Raw genomic sequence first — 10,554 nt, 5'->3', positions numbered from 1 at the left:
TTCGCAAAGTAGGATTTACAGCACTTTGTTTGAACAGCAACCAACACCCAACCTCCCCGCCCGGTCCGCAAATTTTTTTCAAAGCTGAAATCGGTCCGTGGTGGAAAAAAAGGTTGGGGACCCCTGCTCTCCACAATATTAAACCCCTTCAAAAGTGAGCCTTGCCAAGCCGTACTATGCAGTGGAAAAGCGCCATTAGATCTTGGCATTAAAGACATTTTGTTTTGTAAAAACTAAATTTCAAATCTATACATCTTTTGTTTGTTTGTTTAGTTGGTTGGTTGGTTAGTTGTTTTTCAGGATTGGGAAATGACCATCTCATGCTGGAACATACTGTAAGCACTGCCTCCAAAAGATTATTCACTTGTCATGTTATCCAAAAGTATATAACCTACCAAAGCAGTATATGGGGGGGGATTAGGATTTGTATGGCACTGTTGCATATGTTAGCATCAAAACAACAAATAACAGATGAGAGTTCAGCTTTGGGTTATGTAATGTTTGTTTAGTTGTGCAATAGTGGCCATTTAAATTCAACGCGGGTTCATTATCAAATTGCATAGGGTACTTATGTAAGCACTTGTATTGTGTAGATGTTAATCACTCAAGGTTTAGATATGATCTTAAGGTTTTGGAGGCAAATGTTTGGCTTTTTTATGGCTCTCTGGAGTGTTTATCTCAGAGTAAATACAGGTAAACAGGTGCTCGTGACGTTCTGCTCTAGAGTCATTGCTACATATGGAAAAACCGAGTGTCGTAAAACCAAGCACACGATTTCCTTCGTCCATGGCCAAATATTTGCTGTGCTCTAATGGCCCATTGCTGATCTAACAGATGTGTTTGAGCTCCATTATGACCATGATCACACAGCCTGCATGTGTTCGACCAGTGAGATCAGCACACTATCAGTTGTCTGCCTCCATCTGTTTCCCTGCACCTCAAATTTAAACTGTCAGGGTTGCCCCAGCTGGTCCTGTTGAATCTTAAAACCTTATATAATCACAAAGTCAGTGCTGGTATGTGAGCTATGGTTCACATTGTATAACAGTCCAAAGTTTCTTTGGCTAATTTGAATCCTCTTTGAAGCCCATTTACTGACAGTTCAGCGTCTCGGTCATGTGCAAAATTCCAGGTCGATCAGGGACATCCTGAAACATATATATAGTTTCCCTGTTAGTTTCCTTTCCTAGCCTGTCATTGTGTTGCAACCTGCCTCAAATCACTTTGGGGCATTCGAGAGTCACACGGGAAACTATAAGCAATCCAGACTTTTTTTAAACTAAAAGTCTATTGTGAACAATCACCTCTGATTCCTCTTAATGAATATTTGGTTGATGATAATCATTTGAATTGGCTCAGAATGCAAACTCATTCATCTTTCAGTCGTCTGAGCCCACGCTTTCTGGAAACACACTTTCGCTGTGATTTTTTGATATGTTGCCCAGAAAAAACAAAATGCATGATTTGTTTTAAGTCTCCAACATCTTTCAGTAAGATCTAAACTGGCTTTTCAGCTAAATGGCTCTATCAAAACTATCAAAATCATAATTTCAGCATTTGCACAACTATTTTACTATAAGTCACATGACTTCTTCAAGAAGAAGTTTATCGGTTTAATGTCCAGAGAAATTATGCATGCTCGCTGAGTTATTTATTTATTTTTCGACCACATTTTCCCAGAACCTCAGAGAAAAACTAATTTTATGACGAAAGGGTCAAAGCAGTGTACTGATGTTGAGTAACTCATCCATCTTCTATTTAAAAGCATGTCTGTTAAAAGTTGTAAAGCTTAAAGTTGAGCAACTCTTTCAGGATCACATAAGAGGAGAAAGTTTCATTTCTGTGACAGTTTCAGGCACATATACCGTATTTCCACGTAAGCCAAGAAGAGGATAACTGTATTCAGAGAGAAGCTTTTCCACAGGAAGAGTAAAGCACACACACGCTCTTAATATCCAAACCAGGCTGACAAATTCAAACCACATCGACTCTATGACTTTTCTATTTGCTCTTGTCAGTGTCCAAAGTGCTGATGTTGGTCACCTTCGACACACACAAACACACGCGTGCGCGAGCACACACACAACTGTTTTATTCCCTTTACCTACTCCTGTCCCTAACTTCAACCATCACAAATCCTGTTGGCAGTCTTTAATCTATGAAAAAGTTATCCTGGTCCATCCAGACTCTCGTACATTCATTTCATTTGTACAGAGAGTCTGGCCACGCTCCATTGAAAAGTGTTACTTCCGTTAAGGAGGGTTCTCTGTTGAAGTTTAAAACTATTGGATCTGCCCAGAGTCACTCAGGATTTGCCATAGGCAATCGCTAACGTGTGGTCGTGACGTATATCATGTGCCAAAACCAGAAGGAAACAACAAGTCCGAAGGATCAGACCAACAAAACTTAGGAAACATTGTTCTTCCTCCGGTTTAAGGCCCAATCCCATTTCTCTGTCTTACCCCCCACCCCTACCCCTCAGCCCCGCACGTTCACGCGAGAGCCAGGACCAATCGGGATAGCCCTTTCGCTCTCGCGAACGTGCAAAACTAAGGGGTAGGGGTAAGGCGTAAGACAGAGTAATGGGATTGGGCCTTAACTTCTGTATATTCTGCAGTTTTGCAACAACGGACTGAAAGCTTTTCTCACGTCTTTCTCCGCTGCCATTACTGAACTACAACTCAAACTGATGCACGACCTCAAAGTCATCATTCTAAGCCACCCCCCTCAGGAAAAAAACGAAACGAAAAAAGCAAAACTCTACACAGCAGTCCCAGACGTTGTACTTAAGCGAAATGAAAATTAAGCAGAAGCACGTAGGAGGGCGGAGCCAGTCTATAAAAAAGTACCATTTAGTATGTTTTTTAAGCCGTTCAGTTTACGGGGACACTTCCTGTGCATAAGTCATTATACACTATTCACATACACACACGCACACACACGCGCACACACACACACACACACACACACACACACACTTCTATATACACATTCACACACACCTTATTACATAATGATGTGAAATACCAAAACCAAAAATGATGTAACATCATTTGCTGGCGAGAAGTGTACAGATTTTTGGTCAATAACTAAAATATAATCTTGAGTTAAATTCGGATGAAACCAAAAATGGACGGCTGAACATTTTACAGTAAGCGTGATTGCTTAGAAAGTGGAGTGAGTTTTGGCTTGTGGTAGGAAAAAAATTAAGAGCCCATATTTGCGAACTAGCACACCACAAAAACACACATCAGTCTGGCACTACGTGGAGATGCCACAGCTATAAATGGAAAATCCAAACTCAAAGGCCAAGAAAATATGAGAGAGAGAGAATGAGAAAGAGTGTGGGTGTGTGTCTGTCTTGCTGGAGATTTGGCTTGGGTAGGAGAAAAAAAACTATACAGTATTTGCCAGAGTGGAACGAAAGAGCGAATGATGAAGAGAAAGAGAGAGAGGGTAAAAATGAATAAGCGAGGACCTCAGCAGAACTTAAAGATGACCCAAGTGAAATCTGAGTGTTTTTTACATTTTCTGTGCTGATTTTACAGGAAAATTTGCAGAATTTTGTAGAGCACATTTAAACATGGAAATATTGTTGAAGGCACTGGTTGTTTAGTACTGTATAGTAGCTCAATTGGTACAGCATTGCGTTAACAACACAGAGATCATGGCATCAATCACTGGGAACGCACACACTAATAAAAATGTATAGCCTGAATACACAGTAACTGGCTTTAGATAAAAGTTAATGTAATATTGCATTGAACACAATTTATGATGCCATTTTTTATATTCCTATCTGACAGTAACATCTGTGATTGACAGCAAAGTACAACCCACAAGGCATGCGTCTCATGCCGTAAATATGTCAGTGATGCAACTGTTAACTAGTTTTCGAAAATCATTGCACTGATACAGCACATTTCAACCTTTTAATCCACCAGATATAAACAAACATATTCAGGCAAAGGGGACTAAAACTCAATTTTGCAGGATCTCTCCAAAGACCTATTTCTGTCCCTCTCTGTTGCACTTTTAGCCTCTTCTGCTCTTTTGTTCAAAGCATTTTGTACGACATATGAGATCAGAAAACACACACACACTGTGATGGTCTTCCAGAGGTTATAACTCACCTCTGTTTAGTCCAATCATTCCACATCTCCCCAGCCAATGGTTCCTTAAGGCCTCCAAATCTCAGGCAGTGGTGGTCGGGTCACTCGGATGCCGGAGGGGCGGGGGCGGTCGGGACCCAAGCGGAGGCCTCTCATAGCAGGCATGGTTGGAACGTCTGCAGGGTCACGTTACAGGCAAAATCTCTCAGCCCCCTGCATAGTGCTGTCATCTTTCCATTTCGGAGGTCCACGGTGATGACATCGTCCCCAAGCGTGGCACAAAAAATAAGGGTCACAGGTCTGTAAGGTGAGCAGAAAGGACTTTAATAAAGGGGAACAAAACGGGGAAGCATGAGCATGTGTTTCTTTTATGTCGTGTCCTCTCACAGGTTGGCTGTACAAGACAACAGGCAATGAATATACTTCTGAATATTTGTTGCAGTTCGATGCAATGCACTTTTGTTTTGTTCAGTGATAAATGACACAATGCGGGCTTGAATACAAGTCTAAACAGAGTTTTGTTGTAGTTGTAAATGCACCTTAAGTTTATACAACCAAAACACAGTGAAAAGGTGAAATTATCTGCCTGCAATGCTATAATTAAAGTAAGCTTTAAATACATCATTACACATCACCGCTTTTGTTTGCCGAAAACAAAATTTGAGTCAAGGGGTTTTGACTTTAAAAAACATAACCAGAATTAGTCAGAAACGTTATGACTAGCCGAATGAGACAAAAGTGGTTCTCATGCACCACTAAACTTATGAAAATAAAGGTGCTTCACGATGCATAAAAGAACCATTTTTGCCTAAATGGTTCCATAAAGAACCTTTAACATCCGTGGATCATTTCTGTTTCACAAAATGTTTTTGTTTTTAAATTTTTTTTAGACTTTATTAAAAGAAAGATTGTTTTACAGAAATGGTTCTTCCATTTGTAGCACCTTTATTCTTGACATTGTATTGGGTCTGACAAGACATGTGACGTCTTGTGATTTTCACTTCCACTTTTTATACATTTTCCAAAAAAGGCACCTAAAATATGAGCTTGAAAAAAATATGAATTATACTATATTGAAAACGTTGTGATTACTTGCAAAATAATAACAATTTCATAATACATGAATAATATAAAATATCCATCAATGGAAAAAGATGTATTTTGACACGCTGAACCCTAATCCACTTGGCAACACCCATAATAAAACATTCCAAAGGTATTTGTATCATTACGGACTCATCTGTAGGACATAATGTGGCCCTTTTATCTTTTAAAACTTAACGAATAAATGTTTTAACAATGTGATTGTGCTTTATAGCTTGGAGATTATTACTGTGTGTGCTGTTTACATGTTATACGGGTCATAATTTTTGAGGTCACCGAGTTTACTGTATGTCAAAGTTTTTGGACAGGTTCGTTGAGGTTCATCATACCTGTGAATCTATTTTTATAGTAAAGAAACAAAGGTAAGCTAATGAGATCAATCTGTGACTCCACTTGGAAGAAACAGGATACTTTTCACCCTCAGCGCATGCAGCTGATCTCATACCAGCCTGTTTCAAAGCGTTCAGAGACAACCTGAACCCTGACAGCCCCCCCCCCAAATGCCTTATAACCTTTATAAACAAACATACACTCACACATACAAAGATTAAGGCCTGTCCGTCAAGCGTAAAGCCATCAGGACACAAACGCCGCATCTGTTTGCTTTTGCGGTTTGACTCCGGAGCCATGAACACAATGCATCACACATAGCATTGTTTGTTTGATATTTAAAGCTATGCTTTCTAACCGGCAAAGCAACATTTTAGAGGTAGTTCATTCAACACAAATGCTGTTCTTCTTCCATGGAACACAAAAGGATTCAGCGGATTATCCGTACAATAAAAGTGGATCGCGAAGCACCGCGAAGGAAGTACTATAAAAGCAGCAATAAAGAGTATGAGAACATGCACTCAGACTTTATTGCTTCTCACGTATATCAGGTTTCAAGCGGCAGGGTGATGACAGAATTTTTTTATTTTTGGTCGAACTGATCGTTTACAGGATTAAAGTTTCACTTCTCGGGCTAAAATCTTTCCTCCTGAAACTCATTTATTCATAAATATAGCAGACTGGTAACTATTATTTACATATGGTGACACAAATAAACAATAAAGAATTTTTCTGGTACTACAGCAAAGCATGCTAAATCTTTAATTCATTGTACTCTTGATCTTTTAATACAATCCAGGTTTCAACAGCCATAAAGTCAATGTGTGTGTGTTTTGCCAGGGGCTCAGTAAAATGCATAGGGGCCAGGAATGAATTTAGGCGATCATATACCTAAGCATTAAGTTTTACAACCTTAGATTTATCACACACACACACACACACACACACACACACACGCACGCGCACACACACAACATTCAACATGTGAGTCCAGCAAGCTGTTCACTAATCACATCAAGATTTTTCCATGTTATTGTCACCCCAGAAACTCATAAACACTGATCCTAAAACAGACAGATGAATTACAAATGTAAATTTTGAATGATGTACAGAAGTATTTAGTATGAGTATGTGTGATCTTGTCTGTGAAATCCAGGTTGAAGTCTCATAATCTAATGTGCATACACTCATTGAAATAATGCAAATCTTTCTCTGTATTGTTGCACGTGGACATAAACAAGCACAACACACCTGCACTGCATCACAACACTTCCAGTCCCTTGAAACAGCAGAAAACCCTCAGTGAGATCGGTGCAATCTGTGGAAGAGACGACAATCACATGTCAATGATCTGAAGAGTCTGGAATGAAGGATTAAACTGACTATGTGAGGAATGCCTTAAACTGCTCTCTTAGTAACCATACAAACACGAACACAAGAGGAAATAAAAACCATACGGCATGTGCTAATATCACCAAACACACAGGATTACATGCTGTATTACAACTTTTCATGATGTGCCGTTTAGTAAGTTAATCTTTGCATGCATTTTTTTTAAAAAAAGCTTCTTTTAAAGGGATGTCGTAGAAGAATATTTTAGTGAATGGTTATTCAAAAACATTTCTTTCATCCCTTTATATTAGGGTTCCTCAAATCTTACCCAAGAGGGCCGGAGCACTGCAGAGTTTAGCTCCAACTTGAGTAAGTTAATCAAGGTCTTCATGATCACTAGAAAATCACAGGTGGGTTACTTTGATTAGGGTTGGAGCTAAACTATGGCCCTGTCTCAAATGGCGCACTTCATGTGGACCTTTGGTCGCATGGCCCTAAATTGTGCATGCTTGCTTAATGTAGGAGTCCGTAGGGTGTCCCATCTGTCATTTTTACGCTTTAAAGTGTGCTCATCATCAGCGCCCCCTTTGAACCCTTGATGCGGTCTTCGGCGAACCATGCAGTGCAGCAGGCTTCGCGCACTCTACCAACCCAGAAGTCATTGCGAAAAGATAAATCAGACCAATCAGATGACGGAAGGGAGGAGTTCACACTGATGGGCAACTTCCCTTCCTATTTCGGTGTGACGCTAGCCTGGCTAACACCAGACCAGTCTCATAGAGAATGAGACGCGGTCTGGGAACAATATGCTCATTTTCTCATATTTGAGGCGTGGTTTACGAATGCCAAGAGCCGTTTATTGGGCGCTACGAATGTCTATCAAATGCATCTGTATGTAGCTCATAGCCAATCGTTTCAATTATACCAAATGACGTAGAGTGAAATGCATTCAAACGTAAACGACTTTTATCATTTCGTGTGCACACAGCTGAAAGCTATGCAACTAAACCGGTAGCTGTATATTGTATTGAAAAGCAACTCAATTTAGTGGCACTATGACAACCACAGTACAAGCATAATGACAATATGATATTAATAAATACCACTTACCATTTATAAGTTAATTGTACTTTGCAACAACGATACCTAGCAGGTTGGTCCTATAAAACTCACTGGCTATCACGTCTTGCCATATCCAAACATCCTTCTTGGATATGAAATTGATTAATGCCAAAAGTTGCTCTTTTTAAAATAAACTTGCGTTCAAAACTACTTAGAAGAACACTGTCTAAGGCTGCATTGAAAAGTAACTTCGCGTCTGTTGCCATGTTATAACAAATAACAAAACTGCTTCAGTGACGGTGTGTCGCATAGACGTCATCATCATGTTGCTGTCCCCTCCCCGTTCTGTAATTGGTTCCCTATTTCAGGGGCAAAAGGGCCATAGTTTCCATGGTAGACTTGCAGTGTGAATACATTTTCGTGCAAAGCAGCATGGGGAAACCCAGGCTAGTGTGACGCTCGAGTCTGTCCCACAATACAACTTCGGTGCACCCTCTTGGACTCGCGTCAAGGGTCCCTAGGGTCTGCACTACATGATGTCATCAAAGTGTGAACTCTGAGGAGGACCACAAGTCTGGAGTGTGCCATTTGGGACAGGGCCTATGTAGTGCTCCGACCCTCCAGGATAAGATTTGAGGAACCCTGCTTTATATAGTCTGAAGAACATGCAACGAGCTTGAAGGTTCTCCGTACAGCCAGACCTTAATTTGCAAGAGTGTAGGAACCTCAAAAACCATAAGGCAGTGGGCCCTCTGCATGTTTTAAGTTTATATGTTTGGCAGATGCGTTTATCCAAAGCGACCTTTCACAACCAGTCTCCGAATCATATGCAACCTTAAAATAAATCATAAAATATATTCATTTTTATTTACAATCAATAAATTGATGTTAAAAGAATTAAAGATTGAAAACACATGCACATAAAGAAAACATCTGTCATATATTAAAAAGATACCCAAAACAAAAACAATTTCTGTCATGATTTACTCACCCTGGTGTTGTCCTAACTTTTGTTGAATGCAAAAGAAGATGTTTGGTAAATGATGGTAAGCACGCAGTTGAGGGTACCATAATAATTGTTTTTTTCTACTATGGAGGTCAATGGGTATCATCAACTGTGTGCTTATCATCATTACCAAAATCTATCTTCTTTTGCATTAAACAGAGTAAATAAACTCATGCAGGTTCTATTTCTTTAATAATCTGTTAAATGCTCACAGTTATTTGTTGGTCTATTTACATTTATTCATTTAGCAGACACTTTTATTCAAAGCGACTTACAGATAGAGATATTTATTTATTTATTTTAATGCAGGTGTACAGAACTAGTAATAAAGTCTAAAACAAAACAGCTTTGTTTTTATTATAGAGGAAAAGGAAACTGGGGATATTGACTAGACAATATGGGACCTTGAAGTTACAAACATTGAGAACCATTGGGATCAACAGTGATTAAATATGTGATCTAATAAGGGCTGTGGTCTTTTCCCGTTATTTCATTCATTATTTCCTCTCAAGGATTATATTAAATTTTTTTATTTTCTTAATTTTTGTCTCCACTGTAGCCTATATAGAAAACTGACTCACGATGATTTCACACGATGAGTCACACAAGAAGCAGAAGAGGATAAATACAGACTTGAGCGAGCCAACAGAAATGCAGAATGTTTATTTCAATTCAAATGATTTGTCGTCTTGTGTTCGTGTGTGCAGTCGACTGTGTGTTTAGTCTTGTCCGAGTGTGCGAAGGTTGTTTATGAATTTGCGAAACGTGTGATTGCGTGTTTATCTCAAGTGCCAGAAAGATGAGGACGGAGAAAAAGATTTGGAGAAAAGTGGCATAAAATGAATGCAGTTAACACTGACACGCACAGAGATCAACAGCACTGGCTTCTCTATCTGCAACAATTTACAGGATTTATACCATCAGTTGGTGAGAGCGGGCCACAACACATTTTGCTTTTGGCTTAGTCATTTAAAAAATATTGCATGAATCACATTTCTACACGAGCAACACACATCTCTGTTAGAAATGTTCGCTTAAAGTTTGTTCCTAGAATCTACTGTTCTCACCGAAGTGCAAATGTTACTTGCACATCGCAAAAAAATTGTGTTGGTTCAACTTAATAAGGTAAGTAACCTGGTTGTTTAAAGTAAAATAATTATTCAAGTTTATTCAACTCAAAAATATAATGAACTCAAAAAAGTTGTTGTAATAATATCTTTAAAGAGCCACACAGGTCCAAAATCGAAACTGACCTGTATTGCAGTGTGTCATGTAGCTGTCCATCAATGTAAACAATGTGCAGTTGAACCAAAAAGTACATGATTAATAAAGTTATTGGGTTCTAAAGTAGGGAGTCTCTGAATCACTGAAATGAGTCGTCATATGGATTGAATCTCCTGCCTGACTTTATCCACGTAATGCCAACACTTTGCATAATAATCTCCGGCTACAGCCTTGCCCGCGGGAGAAACAAAAACTATGACCTGCCCACAACTAGTTAGTGTGTAAACATCATATCACGCTGTGTTTTCAGTTTGTGTTGTTTTCACTACCAAAGGATGAAGATATATGAAGAATCTGTTGTTAAAATTACTTTTTCAAGGAGGG

Source organism: Misgurnus anguillicaudatus, chromosome 1 (genome assembly GCF_027580225.2).
Source record: "Misgurnus anguillicaudatus chromosome 1, ASM2758022v2, whole genome shotgun sequence".
Classification (NCBI taxonomy): domain Eukaryota; kingdom Metazoa; phylum Chordata; class Actinopteri; order Cypriniformes; family Cobitidae; genus Misgurnus; species Misgurnus anguillicaudatus.
This window is presented reverse-complemented; position numbering follows the sequence as displayed.